This window comes from Arvicola amphibius, chromosome 5, assembly GCF_903992535.2.
Source record: "Arvicola amphibius chromosome 5, mArvAmp1.2, whole genome shotgun sequence".
Classification (NCBI taxonomy): domain Eukaryota; kingdom Metazoa; phylum Chordata; class Mammalia; order Rodentia; family Cricetidae; genus Arvicola; species Arvicola amphibius.
This window is the reverse complement of record NC_052051.1, coordinates 56695633-56708969: the sequence shown is the minus strand read 5'-3', so window position 1 is coordinate 56708969 and position 13337 is coordinate 56695633. Positions and strand designations below refer to the sequence as shown.

At 45.9% G+C, this 13337-nt stretch overlaps 1 pseudogene; it reads right to left on the bottom strand.

Annotated features, from left to right (window-relative positions):
• Positions 1–9675: 9675 nt before the first annotated feature.
• On the bottom strand, positions 9676–11805 carry LOC119815218 (annotated as a pseudogene).
• Positions 11806–13337: the final 1532 nt, after the last annotated feature.

Genomic DNA, 13337 nt, shown 5'->3' with positions numbered 1-13337 from the left:
TTGATATCTGCTGCAAGAGGAAAAGTCAGGTTGTTGTTTTTTGTTTTGTTTTGTTTTGTTTGGGTGTATGATCCCTAAAAAAGAAATCTACCAAGGGGCTGGAGAGATGGCTCAGTGGTTAAGAGCATTGCCTGCTCTTCCAGAGGTCCTGAGTTCAATTCCCAGCAACCACATGGTGGCTCACAACCATCTGTAATGAGGTCTGGTGCCCTCTTCTGGCCTGCAGGCATACATGAGCACAGAATATTGTATATATAATAAATAAATAAATATTTAAAAAATCTACCAAGCTCCAAGGCAGGCTCCACACCGATAATTATTTGGGTAGCACAAATTGGATTCCACTGGGTTGAGAGAGAGAACAGAGTTGGATGGGTGGGGAGAGGGAAGTAGATTGGCACAGAGTTGGAGAATGTTGGGGGTGAATATGATCAAAACACTTTGCACAAAGTTCTCAAAAAATAAGAATATTTTAAAAGAAAAATTGTAGCCAGGCGGTGGTGGCACGCGCTTTTAAGCACAGCACTCGGGAGGCAGAGGCAGGCGGATCTCTGTGAGTTCGAGGCCAGCCTGGTCTACAAGAGCTAGTTCCAGGACAGACTCCAAAGCTAAAGAGAAACCCTGTCTCAAAAAGGAAAGGAAGAGAAGAAAGAAAGAAAGAAAGAAAGAAAGAAAGAAAGAAAGAAAGAAGGAAGGAAGAAAAGAAGGAAGGAAAAAAGAAAGAAAAGAAAATCAAGAACACGTATCACTTTAGAATTGGATCTAAAGCTGTTTCTGAAGATGCAAGCAGGTGTTTGCCTCTCTCTCTCTCTTTTGCCTCCCACCTTCCCTTCCTTCCTCCCTCCCTTCCCCTTTTCTTCCCTCACTCCCTTTCTCTCAATAAAACTCCCCACATTAAAAAAAAAAGAGGCTCTAATTCCCCACAAGTCAGGCAGTTCACAATAGCCTGTAACTCCAACTCCAGGGGTCCACACTTTTAACCTGAGCATTTTTTCCAGGTAGAGGCAGGCAGATTTCTGTGAGTTTGAAGCCAGCCGGGTCTGCATAGTGGGTTCCAGGACAGCCAGGGCTATGTAGACAGACCCTGTCTCAAAAATAAATAAATATGCCGGGCGATGGTGGCGCACGCCTTTAATCCCAGCAGTCGGGAGGCAGAGGCAAGCGGATCTCTGTGAGTTCGAGACCAGCCTGGTCTACAAGAGCTAGCTCCAGGATAGGCTCTAAAAAAGCTGCAGAGAAACCCTGTCTCGAAAAACCAAATAAATAAATAAATAAATAAATAAATAAGATGAATTTATTTTTAAATGTGTCAAGTAACAAAATCTTAGGTTCTATTTTTCCTGATCCACATGATCCTTGCCTTCTGGAAACCTTCACTTGAGATGCAAACAGGAAGTTAATGTTTCCTTGGACCAACAAAGCAAATTTGTTCATCCTATACCGACTCTGTCCTATGCCTCTCTTTGGTTAGAGTGGCTATAGCCATGTCCCCTTCCTCCTCCTTTCCCCCTAAGTCACACTTTACTGAGGTGGCTGGAGACGCTTTTTATCATCAGGCTGGATTGTCTGGGTCATGTCTGCTTTTGGGATATGGGATCTGGAAGGAGCCCACCTGATTTCTCCAGAGACGTGAGCTTCATTCTAGTGACCCACTTTAAGAGTGATAAACTTCAGGGGTCAGAGACATGGGACAAACTCAGAACCACACTGAATTCAGAAGATAACTCCATGAAGTTTTTTTCAGAAGTACTAATATCTCTTACACATTTTGGTAAAATACACCCTACTTTGGTGGGTAGAAGGGCAAAAGTGGAAGGAAAGGGGATTGGAAGGAGGGGAGGAGGATCAACAAAAACAAATCATTGAGGACTGGGGCTATGGCTCAGTGGCCAAAGGGCTTTTAGCACAAATATGAAGACCTAAATTCAATCCCAACACATATGTAAAGAGCTGGGCATGGGCCAGGCATAATGGTGCACGCCTTTAAAGCCAGCACTCGGGAGGCAGAGGCAGGCGGATCTCTGTGAGTTCGAGGCCAGCCTGGTCTACAAGAGCTAGTGCCAGAACATGCTCCAAAGCTACAGAGAAACCCTGTCTCGAAAAAACAACAACAACAACAACAACAAAAGATTAAAATGGCACATATTAATGGAGTAATCCCAGCCTGGCCTAGAGTTTATCTTCATCCCAAACTGCCTCAAATTCATAATCCTTGTGTTTCAGCCTCCTAAGTATCAGGTAACACAAGATGTTTCAATGAATACACACACACACACCTATACACACACATACACATATATATATATTTAAATCATATTGAATAAATCTGTTTCCTCAAACATTTATCATTTATTTTCTTTTTTTAATTTTTATTTATTTCTTTTCTTGTTTTCTTGGGAATTGAGTTTGGCCTTTTTTTCCTCATTATTTTATGTTTTGGTATTTCACTTGTTTGTTTGAGACAAGGTTTCATTCTGTCCTCCAAGTTTGCTTGCACCTCACTAGGTAGGTAGCCCAGGCTGGCCTCACAGCCATCCTCCTGCCTCACTCTTGCAATCCTGTGAGCCCTTGCACCCACCTTCTTTCCTTTTCCTTTCCGCCTGGCCCCACCCTTTTCACAGTTCACAGACAGTTTCTCTGCAAGTGGCTGGTGGCAAACGCCTATAATCTCACTCCGTGGTGGCAGAGACAGGCAGATCTCTGTGAATTCGAGGCCAGCCTAGTTGACATAGTGAGTTCCAGACCAGTCAGGGCTACATAGTAAGAGCATGTCTTTTAACAACCGCAAAAAGGAAGTGGCATTTGCTGTCGGGGGAGGGGTATTCAAACTCCTCCTACCTCAGCCTCCCAAACATCTGAGCTATAGGCTTGTGCCCTGCACTTGGCTTTGTGTGTCTATCTTAAGTATCCTCTTTCGTTTGCCTACTACATTTTCCTCTTGCTTTGATAATCCCAGTAGCATTATTGGTTGGCTCAAGAAATGGAAAAACTAGCATCCTGAAGTTTTAAAGTATAGTAAGCCCAACCTAAGAACCTCTTTCTTCTTCTCTCTCTCCTCTGCCATCCTAAATCTGAGGATTTACCCTCCCGAAGTAGTCACAGAGAGACTGTGGGGCTTGGAATGTCTGTGCAAATCAGTTCACGAACCATGGACCACAGGAGTAGAAAACGTCGTCCTCTTGGTGTGAACCTTGTCCTCCGGGGATTTCCAGGAGAGTCGAGGGGAGTGGAGGACTGAGTCAGCAGAGCCACGTTCACCCTGGTCCCTCTACATCTGTGTGTCCAGGGTCAGATTCTGTCACTTCCTGCGGCTTCCATTCTGTCTCTGTAGAATGGAGTTTGATTGCTAGTTTCCGCAGCCACTGACTCCAGTGGCTTAGGAACACTGGGAGATGGACATTGGCCTGAGAATCGTAGTCATTCATATGAGAGCCTACCAGCTCCATTGCAGACTTTCTGAACTAACAGGTGGAATCGACTGTTGATCTGGACAGCATCAAAGTCTTCTTGCTTCTACTTTCTGGGATTTTTTTTTTTTAAGGGATAGGTACTTGGGATTGAACCCAGGACTTCGTGCTTGCTAGCCAAACATTCTTACCACTAATTTAGAAACTCAATTCTGCTTACTTTTCTGTCAGCCTGACTGAGTGGTTGACTGTTTTTCTGGGTAGCTCCTCAGGGTGTCTTTGGAGGACTTTAACATTCGAATAGACAGCCCGAGTAGCAGGTGGCCTTTCAGAGAGTGGGTGGGCCTCTGATCTAATCCGCAGATGGCCCGAATAAGACAGAAGGACACTCTCACCCTCAAAGAAGTGACTTGCACTTCTGCTTTCAGACCCCAAGAGCTCTCCTCTGTCCTGGGCCCGAGCTTAGACGCCCAGCTCACTGTCTACCTGTCAAGACTACGGACTTGAACTTTGGTTTTCTGGGTCTCTAGCTCCTCCAGACCTCAAGGCTTCTTGGCTCCGTAACCCTTTGAGCCGATTCGTTGTGATAAGTCTTCCTCTACTATACCTATACCAGACCGGGCCCGTTTCTCTGAAGAACACTTGATTAATCTAACTTTGATAGACAGTCTTAAAAACTCATTTAAGACTGTCAAAATGATTAGAGAAACATCAAGCTGAGGACTGGTGGGGAGTATTAAATATACAGTGACCGAGCTAAAAATGAGGCTCACAAAGGAAAATTTATCTTGTAAAGACCAAAGGCTACTCATATATAAGAATAGCGACAGAAACGGGAGATGACGTCTCGGCAGATACCGGCCCTTGCCACGCAAGCCTGACGATCTGAGTTTGATTCCCACATCCCCTGGAGAGAAGGAGGGAAAAAGGAACTGTCTTCACAAAGTTCCCTGACCTCTACATGTGTGCTGTGTCATGTGAGCCCACACACACTCAGATGCAAAATAAATAAATAAATGAAGCATTTGTAAAGAAAATAGTGTGGTGATACGGCTGGCTGTAGTAATGCGCCTGTAATCCAGGACAAGGGGATGGAGGCATAAAGGATGAGGAATTTGAGGCCAACCTTCGCTTAAAGCCAGCTTGGGCTACATGAGACTCCGCCTCAAATAATAAACAGACACTCTCTTTTCGTTTTAGATTTATATTAGAAGTATCAGGACTTCATAAGCTATTTTGAATGTATCAATGCAACAATTAATGTTTACATCTGTCTGCTATTGTGTCAATTGAAGAGACTAGAAGAAGTGTCCAAGCAAGGAAGCAATTAAGTATAGCAGCCAAATTGTGGTCTTGAGATTCTGTTTCCTACCCTAGAAATCAGAATTTATGGAAGTAGCCTTCCCTGTTACAGGCACTGAGGTCCACAAAATCACTGTTGGGAAGAAAATTGGCAAAGGAAAGGGGATTGTTTACAGTTTGGATAAACATGGGGGAGGGGCCGGAAGACATCTAATTTCCTCCCTACTGTGCCCATGACCATCTTTCTGTTTCTAGAAAGCCCTGTGACAAAGGCTAGAATGAATTCAAATGCAACTGTGAGAGACTAATCAACCCCTTCCTGAGAGGTAAGGGACTCTTGGCCCCAGGTTGCCTCTGTTCCATTATATAATCCATATACAAAATAGTCCTGGACACTATTTTACTGGCCCATGTCACAAAAGCAATTCAGAAGCCACTGAAGATGGGACACTTTTAACCAAAAAAAAAAAAAAAGTGACTTTTTGGGACTATTGTGTTCACACTTGCATCCGTATCTCTATTTTAAAATTAGCTGAAAAGCCAGGCTGTGGTGGCATGCCTTTAATCCCAGCACTCGGGAGATAGAGTTAGGTGGTCTCTTGAGTCCAAGGTCAGTCTGGTCTCTACAGAGTGAGTTCCAGGACAGCCAGGGCTACACATGTCTTAAAAGAAAGAAAGAAAGAAAGAAAGAAAGAAAGAAAGAAAGAAAGAAAGAAAGAAAGAAAGAAAGAAAGAAAGGAAGGAAGGAAGGAAGGAAGGAAGGAAGGAAGAAAGAAAGAAAGAAAGAAAAGAAAAGAAAAGAAAAAAAGAAAAAAGGAAAAAGTTGGAGGACTAAGTGTTGTGGGATATACCTTTAATCTCAGGAGACAAAGGTAGGTAGATCTGTGTGGATTTTAGGCCAGCCTGTCTTTATAGCCAGTTCTAGGACAGCCAGGGTTACATAACAGGGAGTTCCTGAGTCAAAAAGCAAAACAAAGTCACGAGATGGTGGTGCACACCTTTAGTCCCAGCAGTTGGGGGGCAGAGGCAGGTGGATTTCTGTGAGCTCAAGGCCAGCCTGGTTTACAGAGCTAGTTCCAAGACAGCCAGAGCTGTTACACAGAGAAACCCTGTCTCGAAAAATCAAACCAAATCAAGACAAAACAAAAACCAACAAAACCAAAAATTAAGAAAATAAATAAATTAATCAATAATAGCTTGAGAAAATGGTAGGCATGATCTTGAAAACAAGTAAACAAAGAGACAAACCATCAATCTAGCTTTCTATTGAGTTTTATCTTTGTGTAGCCAAACAGAAGGCAAAGTATGTTTTAAATAAGGGACCCCAACTAATAAATAAACTAGAAACGATGGAGCTGAGGGTGTAGTCCAGTGGTAGAGCATGCACCAGGCTCAGACTTCAAACACAGCCAAAAGAAAAGACAAGGAGAGGAAAAGGGGATGGGGGAGGAAAGAGGAATGGGAATGGATAGAAAGAATGCGACTGGACTCCCGGCCCTGGCAGCTACTATCTCATCGACCCTGAGATAGGTCCAATGCCCACCCGCCTCTCCCTACCTGAGTGAGGACTGAGCAGCCACCAACTTGCAGGAAAGACTCAGGACAGACCCTCCAAGAGAGCTGGGGAGAACGAAAAACCAAACCCTCAAATGCCACAAGAAATGGCTCACATTTACCAGGTGTTGCTAGTACCTGTGGTTGGTCTGGCCTTTGTGTGTGATCTTGCTTTATCTTTACAAAAACCAATGAAGCAGATGCAATTATCACAACTATTTTATAGACAGGGAACTTGAAGCACAGAGGGGGTTAGGAACTGCCCAAGGTCACAAAGTTGGTTAATAGGTGAGCTGGAATTTCAGCTCTGGTCAGCTGGCTCCAGGACCTTCTCTCTGAAACACTGGATTATATTGTCTCTCATTTAAAAAAAAAAAGCCATCAAAGCCAACAAGATGGTTTAGCGGGTAAAGGCATTCGCTGTCAAGCCTGAGGGTCTCAGTTCTCTCCCCATAACCCACGTGGTGGAAGACAGAACTGAGTATGAGAGTGATAAGTGTTCTGAGATAATGTAAACGTGGGCATCATCTTAAGATGCTAACTCACGGTTGTCCGGACAGATGAAAAGACACTGGAGGCCATGTACTCAAACCAGAGCCCGAGGCTTACAGCACAGAGAGCCAAGGGCTCCCAAGGCTTTCCCTAAGAGAGCAGCAGAAAAGCCCAGTAGGAAGAACTACCCCCCACCTCTTGCTTGCTCTCTCCCTCTCCCAGCCAGGATTCAAAGCCACGCTGGGGGCTGTGATGCTGCTGTTTGCCAGCTTTTCCTATAACCCCCCTTTCCCGCATTGTCTCTCGCTTCATCCCTTAGGCCCAGTCAGGTTTCTGGAAGCATCCTCCATACCTGAGAAAAAACACCTCAGAAAGCAGAGTAGCCTTTTCTTACTTTCTTTTTTTCTTTGGAGCCTGTCCTGGAACTAGCTCTTGTAAACCAGGCTAGTCTCGAACTCACAGAGATCTGCCTGCCTCTGCCTCCCGAGTGCTGGGATTAAAGGCGTGCGCCACCACCGCCCGGCTGCTTTCTTATCTTCATTCAGGTCCTTAGCTAGGGCTGGCAGCCCTAGGGGGGAGTTTTGTGATTGTAATTTGTACTGTTCCACTCTCCAGGCAGGGGGTCCTACCCCTGCCCAACCCCCTTCTCCCTGCTCTAGTCCCTGCCAGGCTGTTGTCTAACCCAGGTAAGGACTGGCTCTTCCAGAACATTCCGGGTCATCTGATTCAGTCCGCATGGCCATCCTGCTTTGTGGGTCTGTACCCCATTTGTCCTCCAGAAATATCCAAACCCAGATACCTTCTCAACGCCAGTTATGTTGTAGCATAATTGACAAATCAAAGTTGTCTATGTAGCAGGGGTGGTGTGCACACCTGTAATCCCCGCAGTTTGGAGGCAGAGGTCAGAACTTGGAACTACACAGGGAGATTCTGCCTCAAAAAAAAAAAAGTATACGCTCACAAGTGTATGTGTGTGGTACGACATGATGTTTTGAAATACATACCTGAACTATACATTATTACCACACTCAAGCTAATTAACATATCTACCACCTCATATACCTTTGTGTGTGTGGTAAAAATACTTAAGATCTACTCTTCGCAAATTTCAAATATACTGTCATTATCCTTGATTGCTTGTTTTGAGACAGGGTTTTTCTGCATAGCCCTGGCTATCCTGGAACTCATGCTGTAGACCAGGCTTGGTCACAGAGATCTGCTTTCCTCTGCGCGCACACACACACACACACACACACACACACACACACACACACACACACACACGCACACCCCTATACTGGGACTAAAGGCATGCACCGCCACACTTGGCGTCATTATCCTTGTTCTTTTTTTTTTTTTGATTTTTTTTTTTTTTTGATTTTTCGAGACAGGGTTTCTCTGCAGCTTTTTTAGAGCCTGTCCTGGAACTAGCTCTTGTAGACCAGGCTGGCCTCGAACTCACAGAGATCCGCCTCCTCTGCCTCCCGAGTGCTGGGATTAAAGGCATGCGCCACCACCGCCCGGCATTATCCTTGTTCTTAACGGCAGTCATCATGCCGAACGCCAGAGCCTGGGGTCTTTCGCAACCTGAATGAGGAGTGGGATGAAGCAAGGACCAGACGTCTGTTCATAGACAACAGGCGCTAGCGATTCTCAGACCTGAACCCCCATCTCTGACCGCCAGTCGAGGAAGTAGAACATTTTAAGTATGTCCAAAGTGAAGTTTTGGGTTTGGTTTGGTTTTGAGACAAGGTCTCACCATGTAGCCTTGGCTGCTCTAGAACTTGATATGTAGACCAGGCTGGCCTCAGACTCACAGAGAGCCTCCTGGCTCTGCCTTTGCACTGGGATTAAAAATGTTCTTTCGCTGTTACTCGGGAGGCAGAAGCAGGTGGATCTCTGAGTTCCAGCCTGGTGTACAGATCGATCAAGTGCCAGGACAACCACTGCTACACAGAGAAACCCTGTGTCAGGAAACAAAATAAAAAGTGTGTATTGGTTTTAAGGAATCACCCGTGTTCTTGCTCTTGGTGAGGCATCTCTGGTGATTGTGAGATGCTTACCTTGATGAACAACTTGAAAGTTTCAGATGTTAATGCCAGGCATAGTGGCACATACCTTTAATCCCAGCACTTGACAGAGGGAGCAGATATCTGTGAGGTCAAGGCCAGCCTGGTCTACAGAGTGAGTGCTAGGAGAGTCAGGGCTACACAGAGAAATTCTGCCTTGGAAAAAAAACAACAAAAACGAAGGTTTTCAGACATTCTCTGTTCTCCCAACATGTGTATCAACTTTCTAGAATCTGCTCCTTCCAAGGGGAAAAAAAAAGGATAAATTAGAAGACAGAGAACTGTCGCTGAAATGTCCACACACTCATTTGAGGCAGATGTCATGCAGTCCAGGCGATGTAGCTGAGGATGACCTTAAATGTCTTAGCGTGTCCCCCCATTAACGTGAATAGTTATGTTTTTCTGTGATACTAGGGATTAAGCTCAGGACATCACAGAGAGGCCTGGGCAAAGGTTTTATTTATTTTTTAAAATATTTATTTATTATGTATACAATATTCTGTCTTTGTGTATGCCTATAGGCCAGAAGAGGACACCAGACCCCATTACAGATGGTTGTGAGCCACCATGTGGTTGCTGGGAATTGAACTCAGGACCTTTGGAAGAGCAGGCAATGCTCTTAACCTCTGAGCCATCTCTCCAGTCCCACAAAATGAAGGTTTTAGATGCCGACAGTTAGGGTTAGATTTGGGCATATGTGTTGGTTTCTACTGAGTGCCAAGTAAATGACATTGGTGTCTCCAAATGGGTCAAATGTCTGAGGTTTGAGATCTACAAAGACTAACGTAATAGCCTGCTCTGGCAAAGAATGTCAAAGTCGTGACATTACTCTGTGTTCCAGTTCCCCCAAGTCACCTCCCTTCCCACGTAGGTCTTGGACTGAGTGTCACGTGCCTCTGCCTCGAGAGCAGACTTCTGCCTCTTGGCTTTATGGTGGCCTCAGCAGAGTTGGAAGTGTCACCGGCAGTGTGGGGAGACCCGGGTGCTGATGCACGCCGTGAGTCACCAATTCTGATGCAAGCATCCATCACGGTGATTCGTCTCTTTCTACCACTTCCTCCAAGTAGATCAGCAGGCTGAAAAAAAGCCCCATATCAGTCATTGTCTCCCAAACCATCTGCACACACAGATCATGCTGTTTAGGTTTATAGGTGCATCCCCCAAATGAAGCATATTTCTCTTGTTGCCTCCGTGATATACACAGCAATCTCCCAGAATCAGGGCTTCATGGCTTTGGGGGGAGGGGTAGGCACAGTTCTGCTTTAGTATGTGGGTTTTCATTGACAACCCATGGCTTTCCTTCTATTGAAATATGACACTGGCTGCTGTGAATTCTAATGCGAAGGCGTTAGCAGCTGAGTTGCATGCTCTAATAGAATAACCAAGCTTCTAAAGGGAGTTGCTTATACCCATTGCCCCTATCTCTTGACTTCCTATTCCTTTTTTGACTCCAGCCTCCCAGCAGAACATCTTTTCCCACGGTCACCAATGACCTCTGACTTACTGGATCCTCTGGGCATCTTCAGGCTTCTTGCTTGACCTCTCTGTTGACCATACTTTGTTGAAACACACTCTGCTGAAATCCCAATGCTTGGGCATGGGAATATAGATAGACTGGGCTAAAACCATACTCCCCTCCCCCCCACACAAAAAAATCATACTTCTTAGGTGTCTCGAAGTTACTTCCAGACTGATGAGCTAGTTTAGTGGGAAAAGATTGCTTTCTGTATAAGCCTGTTGACCTGAGTTCAATCCCTGGAACCTGTGATGGAGATAAGCTAGAGACCTGGCTCCTAGACGTTGTCTGTGGTGCTCATACCATACACAAACATACACAGCACACAGCCACACACACCAAACACATATGTTACACATACACATGCCATACAGACTACACACACACACACACACACACAGTCTGCCACCACGTGCCACACTCACCTGCCACACATAGAATATACACACTCACACATGTTAATAATAAACTAAATAAATGTTTTAAAAGATATTTCCGGTTCAGCCTGTCTCAAACCCATGATTTCTTCCAAAGAAAAGGGAGGAAAAAGTAGGAAAGCAAGGGGACAAGAGGAGGGAAGGGAAGAGTCAAGGCAGGACAAGCAGGGGGCTGGAGAGAAGGCTAAATGAAAATCTTTTCTTGAGATGGAGTCTCGGGTACCCCTGACTGCCCTGGAACTCCCTATGTAGAGGAGTAGAAAGGTGCACGCAGGCTCCACAGACAGAGCCAGAACCCGCTTGTATCCACTGCGGATAGAGTGTGGCGCTGGGGCAACAGTCGGGTCATAATCTGCAGACAAACACTGGCGATATTTCGGACACCCTAGAGGGAAGCAAGAGTGCAGAGCCTGCTCTGTGATGTCAAGCACTTCCGGGTTGTAAATGCTGCCCTTTTCAAACACCTGCTGTGTGATCAGTCCAAAGCAGAAATGTCCAGCTTGGCCAGCATGGCCAGCAGTGCGGCTTCACTGGCTCCTAAGTTGTCTCCAGTTTTATCAGCTGCACATCACTCAGAATTTCAAGGGTGCCCCTGGCGATTCTAGTGGTGATACGGAAAGCCTGGAAAAAACAGGTTGTCTCCGGTGTTCTGGGCTGGCACAGTGACCTCACATGGGGGCGATGGTTCCAGCACAGGCAGCAACGGGCACCTTATTGGCCAGCAGCATGTCCCTAATCTCACCGAGGTCCTCCTTGGTGAACACAAAGCCCACATTGCCCCGGATATGAGGCAGCAGTTTCTCCAGAGCTGCGTTGTTTTCCAGATGTCCCCGAATGGCCTTCCGCATCATCGCGTCCTTGACGATCAGCACCACAATCTTCCCTTGCAGGGACATGCGGATCTGCTGCATCTGCTTGGAGCCCACATTGGCTGCTCCCACAATGAAGCCTTTTGGGCAATCATCCAAAAGTTGAATGATCTTAAGGAAGTAGTTGGACTTCCAGATCACCCTGTCTTCCCTGGGCATTACACACAAGGTGCGTCAGGGATTGCCCAGCAGGGTTTAAAGACAATGTCACTCTGACAAGGAAGCCTGGTAAGAGGAGGAGGATGGCACTAAACTCACAGAGATCCCCCGGCATTTGAGTCCTAAGTGCTGGGACTAAAAGCATGTGCCACCACCGCCTAATGAAAATTAAAATCTAGGAAGAGGAGGAGACATGGTAGTAGTTGCGTAGTTGTTGAGACTAGAGAGACGGCTCGGTAGTTCACAGCATTGGCTGTTGTTGCAAAGGGTGCAGGTTCCATTTCCAGCACCCACACGCAGCTCACAGTCATTGGCAACTCCAGTTCCATACGGGTGAGATACTCATGAACATAAAACAAAGCAGTCATTCATTAAAAAGATGTATTTATTTAGCCAGGTGGCACACGACTTTAATCCCAGCACTTGGGAGGCAGAGGCAGGCGGATCTCTGTGAGTTCGAGGCCAGCCTGGTCTACGAGAGTTAGTGCCAGGACAGGCTCCAAAGCTACCGAGAAACCCTGTCTCGAAAAAAAAATGGAAAAAAGATGTATTTCTTTTCTGTGTATATGTGTGCCTGAATGTGTGTGTGTATATATATATATATATATATATATATATATATATATATATGTGTGTGTGTGTGTGTGTGTGTGTGTGTGTGTGTGTGTGTGTGTGTACCACACTCATGTAGATGCCCACACAGGCAGAAGTGGGTGTCAGATCCACAAGACCAGGAGTTCTAGATGGTTGTGAGCAGCCTGACATGGGTGCTGTGAACCCATATCCTTGGCCAAAACAGCAAGTGTCCTTACCTCCTGAGCTCTCTCTAGTGCCCCCCGTTTAAAATGTTGTCATTAAGCCAGGAATGGCAGCATACAATTTTAGTCCCAGCACTCAGGAGGCAGAGGCAGAACTCTCTGAGTTCGAGGCCAGCCTGGTCTTCAGAGTAAGTTCCAATACAGCCAGAGCTACATGGAGAAACCTTGTCTTGGAGGGCTGAGGCAGGGGGATGTTGTCATTTGCAAACTAATTCAAGACCCAGGATGACCGACTTGATCCTACTTTTGAGATGAGTCCCTACGCTCCTGTCCGTCACAGGGGCTGTGCTCCTCAGCTGCTGGTAGGTCTCTCAGAAGAGCCTTCTTTCTCTCCCTCCGGCAGACCAGATCAGCTCTCTGCACCCTGTTCCCCGTCACTCTGTCCCTCTCTTCTGTAGCTCTCACTACAGTTTGTAATTCTATATCTGATTGCTAACTCCAGTCCCCTCCAGAGGACCTCGAAAGTAGCAATTCTGTCCTTTTTCTTTGTCCCAGTGCTCTTCCGAAGCCCTGGCTACGACAAGGGTTCAGCAGATATATGTTGAATGTGTGACTGAAACTGTGATTAATTCATTATGCATCCATCTTTCGTGGACCTGTCTTTAGTAACCCTATTTCTCTGTGAAGGCACATATGATAAAATACATTGAGGGACAGGACAGTCACTACCGGGAGAGAGTGTTCAGAGGAACACCACACCACAGTATATCTACT